The sequence below is a fragment of the Lynx rufus genome, unplaced genomic scaffold (genome assembly GCF_022079265.1).
Source record: "Lynx rufus isolate CCGP_SWC_20201006 ecotype Redwood Valley unplaced genomic scaffold, mLynRuf1.p SCAF_16, whole genome shotgun sequence".
Classification (NCBI taxonomy): Eukaryota; Metazoa; Chordata; class Mammalia; order Carnivora; family Felidae; genus Lynx; species Lynx rufus.
Genome location: NW_025814830.1, coordinates 12979315 through 12992293, shown reverse-complemented (window position 1 = coordinate 12992293; position 12979 = coordinate 12979315). Strand labels below are relative to the sequence as shown.

The following is a 12979-nucleotide window of genomic DNA, read 5'->3' as shown; positions in this document are numbered from 1 at the left end:
TAACTGACAAAGGATGACAATGTCAATCTACAATATTTAAGAAATAACCTACAATGCACCAAAAGGAACAAAAAACTGGAAACACAAAACTCAATGGAAGCATTAGAAAACGACGCGAAATAGAACTTCAGAAAAGAGAAACCATAAAAGGGCCGGGGGCGGGGAGGAGGGGGTTCAACCTTATTTAGTGCCCAAATATGCAAGTTTAAAATCAGAATAATGTATCAATTCATACCCACCAAATAGGTAAAAACTTAAAAGTCTAACAATATCACGTAGTGGTGAGAATATGAGGTAACAGGGTTTAAAAACAGGTATAAACACTGAAAAACAATTGAGAAGGGTCTACTAACGTGGACCCAAGAAAGAATTCTACTGTTAGTTATATGCCCAGAGAAATTCTTGCACATGACACAAGAGACAAGTTCAAAAATGTTCACAGGAGTAGTGTTTGTAATATAAAAGAAAAAAATGTATTTATACAATGGATGGCTACACAGTAAATTCACAACATAAATGAATCTCCTGAATATACACTAAGAGACAGGTAATGAAATCACAGAAGATTCCAAACTGTATGATTTTATTTATATCAAATTTAAAATAAAAACAAACACATATGTTTAACTGTAAAGAAAAGTAAGGGAATGAAAAACAAAATTCAGAAATTACCTATAGAGACTGGACTGGGATGACTCATGGGGGTTTTTAATAATTAACATTCTACTTTTTAAATATGGGTGTTCAGATATTTGTCATACATTATACATTTTCCACACTCAATATTTAATAAAATCAGTTTTAAAATGTCAATTACAATACAGTATGGAAAGAACTACAACAGACACAGCATAGGGGAATGTCAGCACAGTCACTCAGTTACCAAGCATAATCAAGAGACTGAAGCAGGCTTCACAGAATCCAGAGAAAGTGGTGGTATGGGATATGCCCCCTCTTGTGTTTCTTGTGCCATAGAGGCAAGAGATAGCACTGTGCATTATGGGAACAGCTAGAGTCGAGTGACAAAGGGAACAGAGTAACGAAGTTAAGAAGGATCAGATCATGAGACATTTTGACTTGTTCTCATAGCTGGGGGGGGGTTCTAAGCAGGATAAATTACATCTAATTACAAGTAGATGAATCTTGCTATGGAAAATGAAATAGTGACTTACTTAGGTTAAAGGGTATGTGAAAGTTTCATGTAACATATAGAAGATTAATTGGGGCCCGGGGCGGGGTGGGGGTGGTGGTGGAAACAGAGGATTCCAACAAGCAAAAACAAACTGAACAGCATTCCTTTTCTTTTCTTTTTTTTCTCGAGGAGAGAGCAAGAGAAAGAGTGAACAAGTGAGCAGGGGAGGTGGGGGTAGGGAGAATCTTAAGCATCTTAAGCAGGCTCCACTCCCAGCTGCAGAGCCCAAAGTGCAGCTTGAGCTCATGACTGTGAGATATGACTGGAGCCAAAATCAAGAGTTGGACACTTAACAACTGAGTCACCCAGGCACCCCTGAACAGCATTCCAAGTAGAGTGAACAGGGTAAGCTGTAGAGAAAGGAATATAGCCTGTATGTCTGAAGAGAAGACAGTTCACTGGGATAACTGGTGAGGTATTCTGGGAAAGGGGTAGACAGAAGTGATACTGGAGAAATCCAAAGGGGCCACGACAGAAAGGTCTTAGATGACAGATCATCCCTGCCAAGATTAAACCGCCTTCTCCAATACTAGGATTGGTGCTCCAATAAACATAGAATGTGCTTTACAGTAAATGTATAATGAAATGTATAAAAGTATAGCTTTGTCCTGAAAGTAACAGGGATTTACTGAATAAAGGAAATGACATGCCTGGACTATTTTATTGGCAAGGAGTAAAAGTAGAGCCAGGTAGTCCAATTAGGAAGACAATGCACTATTCTCCCTACACAAAAGTCTGATCTGGGATGCAGACAGTGGTGTGAGGTTATAAGGCATGACAACAAGAAACAGGAAACAGACAGAAGCAATGGGATTTGGGACCAGGAGGTAGGAGTTGGGAGAACTCCAGGTTGTCAGTTTCAGTGCAAATTCAGTTGAATTTCCATTACTATCACATTCTCCAAACCTTATATAATGACCACCTTATATATAGGATGTTATGAGGAAGCCCATGGTCACAAAGCTAGTAAAGTGCAAAAACAGGATAAGACTCTACTCTTTTTAACAGTGCATAGCTTCTCATTAATACAGAGAAAGGACAATCCACCACTCTGAGGAGGAAATGAAGGGAGAAATGGACAGATGTCCAGGGTTGTAACACAAGGGGAGCTGGAGTTCCTTCCTTACCAAAATGTGCTAAGAATGGATAGGGAGGATGTAGTTTCTCCTCTGAGAATCTGAGGAGGGTTCTGGCCAGGATGAAAAGGGGAAGACAAACTCACCAAATTCTCACAGAATTCAGAAGAAAAGTCAGAGAAAGGAAGAAACAGATTAATCCAGAAGAGAAAGAGTATTTAGGGGCACCTGGATGGCTCAGTGAGTTAAGTGTCGGACTCTTAGTATCAGCTCAGGTCATGATCTCAGGGTTCGTGGGATTAAGCCCCATGTCAGGCTCTCGCTGGCAGTGCAGAGCCTGCTTGGGATTCTTTCTCTCCCTCTCTCTGCCGCTCCCCCACTTACACGGTCTCTCTCTAAATCTTTAAAAAGATTAAAAAAAAAAATAAAGCGTATTTTATTAGTCTCTCAAGAGAAAGGAATCCTTGAGAACTGATTGGCCAGAATGAAAAGCCACACTCAGACACATCCAAAGAAAAAACCTGAATATACTACAAATACTGCCATTCTTTAAAACTGACTACTCCAAAGCCACAGGAAGAGAGGAATTAGGTTATTAGGTTATTTCTAGACAAAATTTAAATAAACACTCCATATTAGAAATTTTACAACCAACATTTGCTGGTCATATCTCACACCAGGTGCTTATACATTAAATAGTTTGGGGGGTGGTGGTGCCTGGATGGTCAGTCAGTTAAGTGTCCAACTCCTGATTTTGGCTCAGGTCATGATCTCACAATTTGTGAGTTTGAGCCCTCCATTGGGCTCTATGCTAACAGCATAGAGCCTACTTAGGATTCCCTCTCCCTCTCTCTCTCTCTGCCCCTCCCCTGCTCAAGCTCTCAAAATAAATAAATAAACTTAAAAAAAAAAAGATTAAATTGGGCAAAAGACAAAGTACTTTAGAAAAATATGAATGACTTTTCTATATTTGTATTAGGGAAGGCCATGACATAAAAGAAGAAAACATTTTTTGAAAACTCTGAATCTAAAACACATACAGAATAGATTAACTGTGAAAAAACTTCTAAAACAACTTATAAATGACAGAGAATATACTTAACATATATTCAACATAAACCAAAGAAGATAATGACCTTTGACAAGTGGGTAAAAGTAGAGGGATCCCAGTTATATAATTTGTTAAATGTGTAATTTGAAGTGACTTAATAGAATCTATTTCCTCATCTGTCAACTTAGAGTAATTCCATATTTCATCAATTCTGAGATGCCACTGGTTGTAAAGCCACCATTACTTTATACACCAGGAAAGAAAAAAAATTCCACCAGTGAAACTATGACTGGCCAGGAATTGTGAAACCAGTCCAAATTCAGAGAATTTAAAATGTGAAGGGGAAAAAAAAATGGATTACAGAATATCTCATGGAGTTGTTAATGTGGATTCAACAAGACAACACATGTAAAAAACTTCAAACTATAAGTGGCTTAACAATCAGTTAAGTTAGTTGCTTTTGTCACTAGCATGATCCCATTCTGAAAACAAAATTACAAACCTACACTTTCATACAGACAAAATTTGAAAATATTAATTCTATCTCTACATGGTGGGACCATGGTTGACAAACTTTCTGAAATGTTCTCAAGTTTTGAAATGTTTTTAAGAACCCTATTTTACTTTAATCATTAGAAAGAGAGCAATTAGGTTATTTCTATCTTGGAGAAAAAAGTACATAGAGCTGATGCAGGCAGGCAGGACTTCAGGCTGTTAGAAATTTGGAAGCATGTGACCCTGAAGCGGACAACAAAGAAATTAGTGAGACTGAAGTGATTAACCTCATTTTGTTCTTTAACTTCTCTGCCAAAGCAGAGAGGCACATCTGTCACAACTATTCTGGGAATGGATAAAATTCAGGGAAATGGAAATTCTAGATGGATGAGACAATGTATGCAAAACAGACAGTCCTGGGTTAGACTCTTACCTGGTTTAGGAAAACTGCTCCATAAATTTGGTTTCCTTCTCGCTTACCCTTTTTTTTTTTCAAATCACCACTGTAAATTTTTTGGATAGAATCCTGAAATAGGATATTGTTCTGTAAACCAAGAAACCCTTTCCAAGAAGAGAGTGCCAAATACAACTTACCTCTGCCATGCCTTGTGATGTACAGCGGCTTTTCTCTCCTCTTCTGGACTCCTAGAAAATGAAAAAGATGGACAGTGGTTAATAAACTATGAGACAACAGACCCTTTCTGGAGCCCAGACGAGGCCAAATCAGAGCAAACCCTGGCCCCACTCCAGGCACGGAGAGTGAGCCCAAAGCCAAAGAAGGCTGTAACCCCATCCCCACTCTTATCATTACAGAAAGCAGGCGACCTTAGGGGCCCAGACAGGAGTCCTGGGAGAGAACCCCAGACTGTGGCCTCCTTCCTCCACAGGAGACTGAGCTCTTCCAGGCTCCGTAGACAGAGTCCGAGAGGCAGCCGGCCATGTGGGGCTCTCCCACTGGGTCTTAGAAAGCCTCGCTTAATGTACTAACCACTGCTCCACGGGCACTGGTCGCCGAGCAAAGGAGGTCGGGCTCACAAACCACTTCGGGAGAGTATCGCACAGACTTTCCGTCCAGGCAGAAGGTCACACAGCAGCGACACCTCTGACCTCGAGAAACCGCCAGCCAGCTTCAGAGCCAGCATGATACCACTCCCACACCCTGTGCCGATGCGCTGCTGATACCTCCCTCCCCCGAGTGAAGACTAGAGCCCTCGACATTCCCCAACCTCCGCTACGTCTTTACTTTTCAAGCGGGAGGACACAGCCTAGAAATGCCCAACGGCCACCCGTTTGTTAGACTCCAGACACACCATGGCCCCGCCCCGGAGTCCCTCAGCATTCACTTTTCCGGGGTCCTCACCTTCCAGTCTGCTAGAATCCGCCCCAAACTGGTGACACAGCCGACCCGCAACGCCCCGACCCTTTACACCCGAACTCCCGCCAACTCACCACCGGCCAAGCCAACTTCGGCCGGAAGTGGAATATGCCGCGGAGCCCCCAGAAAAATGTAGTCCAGGGGAGGAAAAATTCAGCTGGAGCCTGGCCGGCACAACAGTCTTCGCCCAGTGTCGCGTCGTGTTCCTAGCCTTCAGTGAAGGCCAGTACTGACAGCCCAGCCTCACCTAGCATCTTCTAAGGACCTCGGCGCACCGACAGGTCCAAGCAGCAATAAGGTGGCTGCTGTTGGGTGGGGGAAGGGCTGTGGACCGAGGAGGCTTCTGGGAAATGTAGCCCCCCAGCCAGGGGAAGGGTCAGTCCCCAAAGTTAACCCGTCTGCAGCAGTCCTCGCTCCAAACTGGGAAATGCCCAGAGGTCTCTTAAGAACTGTAGTTAAAAGCCGGGAAGCAGACAGTCCAGAGTACTCTTCACAAGGAGCCGTGCTCTGAGAGCGGGATCCTGAGTGGACGACTCCCCGACACGCCACTAACTAGGAATCCTCCCGGATGTGGGTTCAGCCCGTCCCACGATCCCTCCTGGTAAGAGTGCTCAGGTGCGTTTAAGTGCTCAAGTTTCGGCTGAGAATTCATTCCCCCGTCCCGGGCACCACCAGAAAGCGCACTCCTCCCTCCCTCAGTACTGCCGTTACCCAGAAGCCAGGTGTCCGGGCTCTTCAACCCAATTCCGGCGGGGCCTCAGGGGCACCGGGAGCGGCGGATCCTCGGGACATCTGGGAAATGTAGTCCCGGCCTAACAGGTTTGGGAATGTGGCGGAGGAGACGTTGAATGAAAGGTGGCAGTCTTGAACTCAGGACCGGGGGATGGGGGCAGAGAAGGGCCACCAGGAGGTTGAAGGAAGATAAGCGTAAGTCCGGAGTAGAAATCATGGAATACTAGTACTGAACTCTATATGCCATATATTAGTGTTTTCAAACTTGTTATAAGTACATAAATACAGGTAGAAATGCACTTGGGTCCTAAGTCTTTGGAAAGTTACACTAACATTTGTTAACAGTAGTTAATTGTTAGGATGTGTAATTGTAATTTTTTTCTTTTAAAAGTATTCCCTTATGGGGCGCCTGGGTGGCTCAAATGGTGAGGCGTCTGACTTCCGCTCAGGTCATAAGCTTGCTGTTCATGGGTTCCGCCCTGCATCGGGATCTCTGCTGACAGCTGTCAGCACAGAGCCTGGAGCCTGCTTCGGATTCTGTGTCTCCCTCTCTCTCTGCCCCTCCCCCCCTCTCAAAAATAAACAAACATTAGAAGTATTCCCTTATATTTTCGCCATTATCTTGTCCTTATGAAACATTACTTATTCAATTTTGTTAAATATAAAATGAGTAAGTATAGATTCTGAAATTGATGAACTAGAAAACAAAAAAGTTGGTCAGATTTTTAAAATGTAGAGTTTGGTTCTAAAAGATACACGAGACACAATATTGATAAATGATAACAAAATGAAACAAATTAGAAGAAGAACATTAGAAAGGAGAAAGGTTAAACCATAGATATAGAATTTAAAGATGCATTCTTTATAGATATAAAGAATTTTGAGTCTGTTATGAGCAACTCCATAACCACAGTAGAGGTCATTGTAGATTTTGCAGTGAAATTGAAATTACTAATTTCTGCTAAGAAGTAGAAAGCCTGAACAGAATAGCCATATTAAATGTAAATATGTCTTAAAACTGTACTGTTAAAAGGTTCCAGATGGCTATAGCTGAGTTTTAACTTTTTGAATGATTTTTCACTTTATTCAGATGCCAGAAAAAGATGGAATACTCTCTAGTTTTAGAGAATACTCTCTAATTAGACAGGCCAAAAGAAAAGTATTGATTAGTTTCACTTGGGTTAAAAGATAAACTGAGGCACTAAATTTTCAAGAGTTTGAGTGTACGTGAGTTTCCATTAGGCAGCATCAGACTGGAAGTGTTAAGAGTACTCTACCAACAGGAGCTAGTGGAGAGGTCTTTTTTTTTTTTTTTAAATGTTTTATTTATTTTTGAGACAGAGAGAGACAGAGCATGAACGGGGGAGGGTCAGAGAGAGGGAGACACAGAATCTGAAATGGGCTCCAGGCTCTGAGCTGTCAGCACAGAGCCCGACACGGGGCTTGAACTCACAGACCGTGAGATCATGACCTGAGCCGATGTCGGACGCTCAACCGACTGAGCCACCCAGGTGCCCCTGGAGAGGTCTTTTTATAGAAAAGACACTGAGGAGCGCCTGGGTGGCTCAGTTGGTTAAACGTCCAACTTCGGCTCAGGTCATGATCTCACAGTTCATGGGTTCAAACCCTGAATCGGGCTCTGTGCTAACAGCTCAGAGCCTGGAGCCTGCTTCAGATTCTATGTCTCCCTCTCTCTCTGCTGCTTCCCCACTCATGCTCTGTCTCTCTCTCTCAAAATTAAATAAACATTAAAAAAAAAGAAAAGAAAAAATAGAAAACACTGAAACACAGCAAGGAAATTATCTGGTTAGATATAGCATAAGCAGTTGCCTTGTTTGGTAAAACTAACTTGGCTGTTTGTTATAGGTTGTTCTTAAATTTTATTTTCTCTGATAGGGGTGCATTGATTTTGGGTTAGGTTTTGATTTGCTTTGGTAAGCTACCAAGGCATTAGAACTATCTCAGTCTAATGGCATCCTTGTTTAATTATTTTAACATTTGTGATCATAGATGCAAAAATTCCAAATAAAAGGCTGATATCTTGGAGCTTGTGTTTTGTATATCTTTTTTCCTTTTTTCAAGCAATTTATATTTATTATATTTTCCAAAAGTCTGGGTTCATAACAGATTGCAGATTTCATTTTATTTTTTGGATTGAAGTAAATTTATTAATCTCCTTATTAGGATTAACACAGTAATTGATGACAATTTGCTAAGTGACAGTTTTTAGGAAATGGAGGGAGGGCAGGGAGACAAGATAGAAGAGGATATTAACCGTCCACCCAGTGTGGGTGGGTGAAAGCAGTAACCACACATCAAAGCCTGAGTTAACCCAAGCGTTCCTTCATGCAGGCGGTTCATATAAAGGAGTAAAAATCACAGTGAGCTTCTCCAGCTCTCAGACTGGCATCCTTTTCCCAGCTGGGTGCTCTTTCCAGAACAGAGCAGCCCAAATCCATTGTGACTTGTTCAGACTTTTGAGTTTTCCCGAGGAGATCCAAAATATTTATTGCTTCGTGTTTTCAAGTAATTGGAAAAGGGTCAGAAAAAGGAATGAAGTTCATTGAATAACAAAATTTCTTTTCAAAAACGTTCTGTTCCCAGTTAAAATGAAGCATAGCTGCATCGGGAGCATTTGCTGTGCAATTCTGAAACCAAACGAGACTCTACAAATCACTAACAATGAGCACATGGCTTCTACATAAAACCGCGTGAGAGAGGGACACCGTGGCTAGGAAGGTCAGCCAGGAAGGGGCTGCGCAGAGCCCACAGGGAGCCAGGGGCTGCTCGTGCTCTGGACCTACAGGTCAGCAGATGAGAGTGAACAGTCTCCTCCTTTCTTCCCCTGCTCCTGCAGTTTCTGGCTCTGCAGTTGTGGTGGCCACCGAGGCAGTGCTGTCCCTGGCCAGAAGGGGACCTCCACCACGTGTCCCATCAGAGCTTCACAGAGCAGCCCAGAGATTTAACAGCCTTCTAGTTGGAGATTTCTTTTACATATCTGGCAATACATGGTGAATTTTATTCCTGTGATTTATCTCCGTGGACCTCTCAAGTGCATCTAGAGTAAGACATTCTGTTTCCAGATATTGTTTTGGGATACTGAGGGTACTGAGAAAAAAGTGCCTTACAACTTGCTAGTTCTACCTGGAAGGAAGAAAAATCATCTTAACCACAGACTACTGATGCCTTGTGGTGATCAGCATAAGGGGCTCCCTGCTCCCACCAGGGCCTCCAAGAAGTCCTCTCAGTGGAGGACAGAGCACCTTACCCCTTACATGAAGGCACCCAGCACCCTGCTCTGAGTGGAGTCACCTGGGGAGCCAGGCTGCCACAGGTGCCAGAGGCCTCTTGTCTGGGCCTCAGCTGGGCCCCTTGTGTCTCCTTTCTCTGCCCCCAAGTTCTCCGCTGCACAGTACCCACAGTGAGAGCCTGGGCATTTCCCTGGGGCTGTGACGACCCTGCAGGTGCCCCTGGCCTCATTGACCCAGTGGAGTGAGAGGGACAATGGAGACAGCCCTGCCTTTATCAGGGGAGGGGGCAACATCACCTTTGGCCTTGAAATGATGGTTGGAATGGGTAGTACAAGGGGCGGTGACACGTTTCAGTCCACAGAGGCCATCAGAAATGGCTTGTAATCCTGATCTTGTGCACACTTAGCTGTACACAGCCAAAAGAGGAGACTCCAAAATCAGAGAAATGGTCACCTGTAATGACCCAGAGTTGCAGATTCTTGACCCGGTGTGCAGCCCGTTATTAGCTTGGTATTAGGCAGCTTACGTATTTATCAGGAAAACACTCCTAGAGCAAATCTTGAAAAAGATGAAGTAGCAGGAAAATGACAGAAGAGTAATTCATTTATGTAGTCCCTAGAGACACATCACTAAAATGCTTCAAGTCAAAGACCATCCCGCTGACAATAAACTTAAAATAAAAACGGGATTATAATTTTCCTGAATTTTGGATAATCTTCAAATTTCTCAAGGAACCACTGGTGATACTGCTGTGCTCGGGAGAGTAAAAAGGTAAAGAGAGTGCCTCCCCTTGGTATTTTATATTGTCTCCCCTGGTTTCCGGAGATTCCTCAGGATATGGTCTGAATGGATGTTTATCAGCATGCCTATTAGCCACAAGCAGAAACCTACTAGAAATCGGGGATCAGTGACCCAGTCATCAGCATACACCGCATACTGACTCAAGTATCTGCTTTGCAAATAGCCGTTACAGATACACAACACGAACGCCAACGTACATGCGTATAGGAGCATCGGCTTTTCTCCTCGGATCAGAAACGGGAAAAAACAAGCACCGTTGCGCGTAGTGGATGAGTAAGGTGGCCAGGAGGATGCGTTTGGGCGCGTGGCGCAGGCGCTGCGGCAGCTGGTAGGTGGGGCGCGGGGACGCACAGCGCCCGTACGCCCAGCGCGTCAGCTGCACCGAGCCCAGCAAGCCCAGCGCGCACTCCAGGTAGGCGAACGCGTCCAGGTGGCACCCCTCGGCCGGCTCCATCGCGGGGGACAGCGGGCGCGCCCCATGGCCCAGTGTCCGGGGCGGGCCACTTATAGAGCGGGGCGAGGGGCCGGGGGTGGGGGCTGCGGTTACCTGAGGCCAGTGCAGGCAGCAGACGCCAGGCATCGAGCCCCACCTCCGGCCCTTGCGGTCCGGAGGGCAGTCCAGATTGCAGATTTTAAAAAAGAAAGAAAGAAAGAAAAAAAAAAAAAAACCTTTGTATTTAACCACAATTTGAGAAATACTACTCTAAAAAACAAATGATGTGATGGGATATTTACCTGGTCTTTGAAGAAATAGCTATGTGGCTTTCTGTATTGTAATTAATATGACCAAAGACTCCCAAGAAAATAAGATCGTATTTACATCCTTAATGAAAATTTCAAGGCTGGGGCACCTGGGTGGCTCAGTGGGTTGAACATCCGACTTGGGCTCAGGTCATGTCTCACAGTTTGTGAGTTCAAGCCCCACATCAGGCTCACTGCTGTCAGCATGGACCCTGCTTTGGATCCTCTGGCCCCCCCCCCACCCCCACCCCGCTCAGGCTCTCAAAATAAATCATTTTAAAAAATTTCGAGGCTGGCTGTAATCTCCCTCCTGTAGCACTTGTTTGTCCCATCTTGGCCATATAGTAAAGATCAGACCAGTGTCTAAGAAACTGCAAAAGATAATATCTTTTATTCAGAGGTGCCCCTCTTCCACCTCTAACATGAGGGCATTAGTCATCCTGTGGGACATGCCTTACTGGCTGCAAATTCATCTATCATTTGTAACTACCTTCACTTTATCATTTTGATTTAACGATCAGATCAGTTTCAGGGTGCCTGTGTGGCTCAGTGGGTTAAGCACTGGAGTTCAGCTCAGGTCATGATCTTGCGGTTTGTGAATTCAAGTCCCATGTAAGGCTCAGGGCTGACAGCTCAGAGGCTGGAGCCTGCCTCAGATTCTGTGACTCCCTCTCTCTCTGCCCCTCCCCTGCTCATGTTCTATCTTTTGAAAAATAAATAAATGTTAAAAAAATTAAATATAAAGATCAGATCAGTTCCAGTGTCCCACATTTTAGATAACACTTACGGTTTACTCTCTACCCTCTCAATATTTGTCCCTTCAAGCAACTCCCAGACGTAGCAGAGATCACACTTGCACATTAGACCACCACATCTTAGAAAGTTATTATCCAACATGCAACAAGAAAGTAAAATTTCACAATGGTTGAGGCTAATACCACAAATTTGTATGTTACTTAAGCCTCTCTAATACATGCAGAGGGATCATCAGTGGTAAGAAACAACTTTGGAGTGGGCACCAGTCATAGCATAGCTCTCTACCAAGCTCATTTAACAGAGACTATATTGGGAGCATTACATAAAATGGTTGCTCATGATGCTTTCAGTTGTTAAATTTAGTTAGAGGAGATAGAGCAGCTGGTTATTTGGGAACACTAAAACAGTCATTAGTTATGCTCCAGAAACAGCTGCTGAAGCTTTGCCTTGGCTTTGATGCTGGCACTCTGACCCAAGCAGCTGCCAGTGCAGCTGATGTGAATCTGTATTTGTTGGTATACAAAGTTATCGGTATACATCAGTGGCTAACTTTCCATGGCTTGCCAAGCTAAGAAAAATGAAACTACTGACACTGAATTAACAGTGTCAAAAATTAAGAACTTTCATAAACATATACATTCTATAGGATCCACCCAATCCACTGCTAGGTATGTATCCAAGACAAATGAAAATGTAGATCTATACAAAGACTTGTATACAAATGTTCATGGCAGCTTTATTTGTAATAGTCCCAAACCTGAAACAACCCAATTATTCATCAACAGGTGATTGGATAAACAAATTATGGTATGCTTACTCAACAATAAAAAGAAACTGCTGCCACATGGATGGAATCATGGATGGATTTATCCATGAATTCACAGATTCATGGATGGATTGATCACACAGTTGGTTAAGCAATTAAGTCTGTTAAGTATCTAAGCAAATGAAGCCAGATACCAAAGACAATGTCTAATTCCACTTATATAAAGTTTTGAAATAAGCAAAACTAATCTATGGAAATGGAAGTCAGAAGAATGATTATCTCAGAAGAGGATGGTTATTGTCTAGGAAGAATCCCTGGGAACTTTCTGAGGGGATGCAAATATTCTATTTCTTGATCTGGATAGTAAATACACAATTATATCCATATGATGTATACTTAAGATTTTTATATTTTACCATATGTAAATTATACTCTAATTTTTAAAAAGGGAAAGAGAGGGGCGCCTGGGTGGCTCAGTCGGTTAAGTGTCCAACTTCAGCTCAAGTCATGATCTCACAGTTCGTGGGTTCGAGCCCCGTGTCGGGCTCTGCGTTGACAGCTCAGAGCCTGGAGCCTGCTTCAGGTTCTGTGTCTTCCTCTCTCTCTGCCCCTCCCCCACTCACACTCTGTCTCTCTCAAAAATGAATAAACATTAAAATAAATTAAAAATGAATAAAAATAAAAAAGAGAAAGAAAAAACCCTTCAGTCATTAAATAAATGGGTGGGGAAGTTTTAGAGACAT

General features: G+C 43.3%; 1 protein-coding gene and 1 pseudogene across 1 annotated transcript in view; both read right to left on the bottom strand.

Moving 5' to 3' along the window:
• The window catches only part of LOC124511173 (zinc finger protein 568), a 389983-nt gene that overhangs the window by 326841 nt on the left and 50163 nt on the right, over positions 1-12979 (bottom strand). The window lies entirely within an intron of this gene.
• On the bottom strand, positions 9844-10427 carry LOC124511189 (3-oxo-5-alpha-steroid 4-dehydrogenase 1-like; annotated as a pseudogene).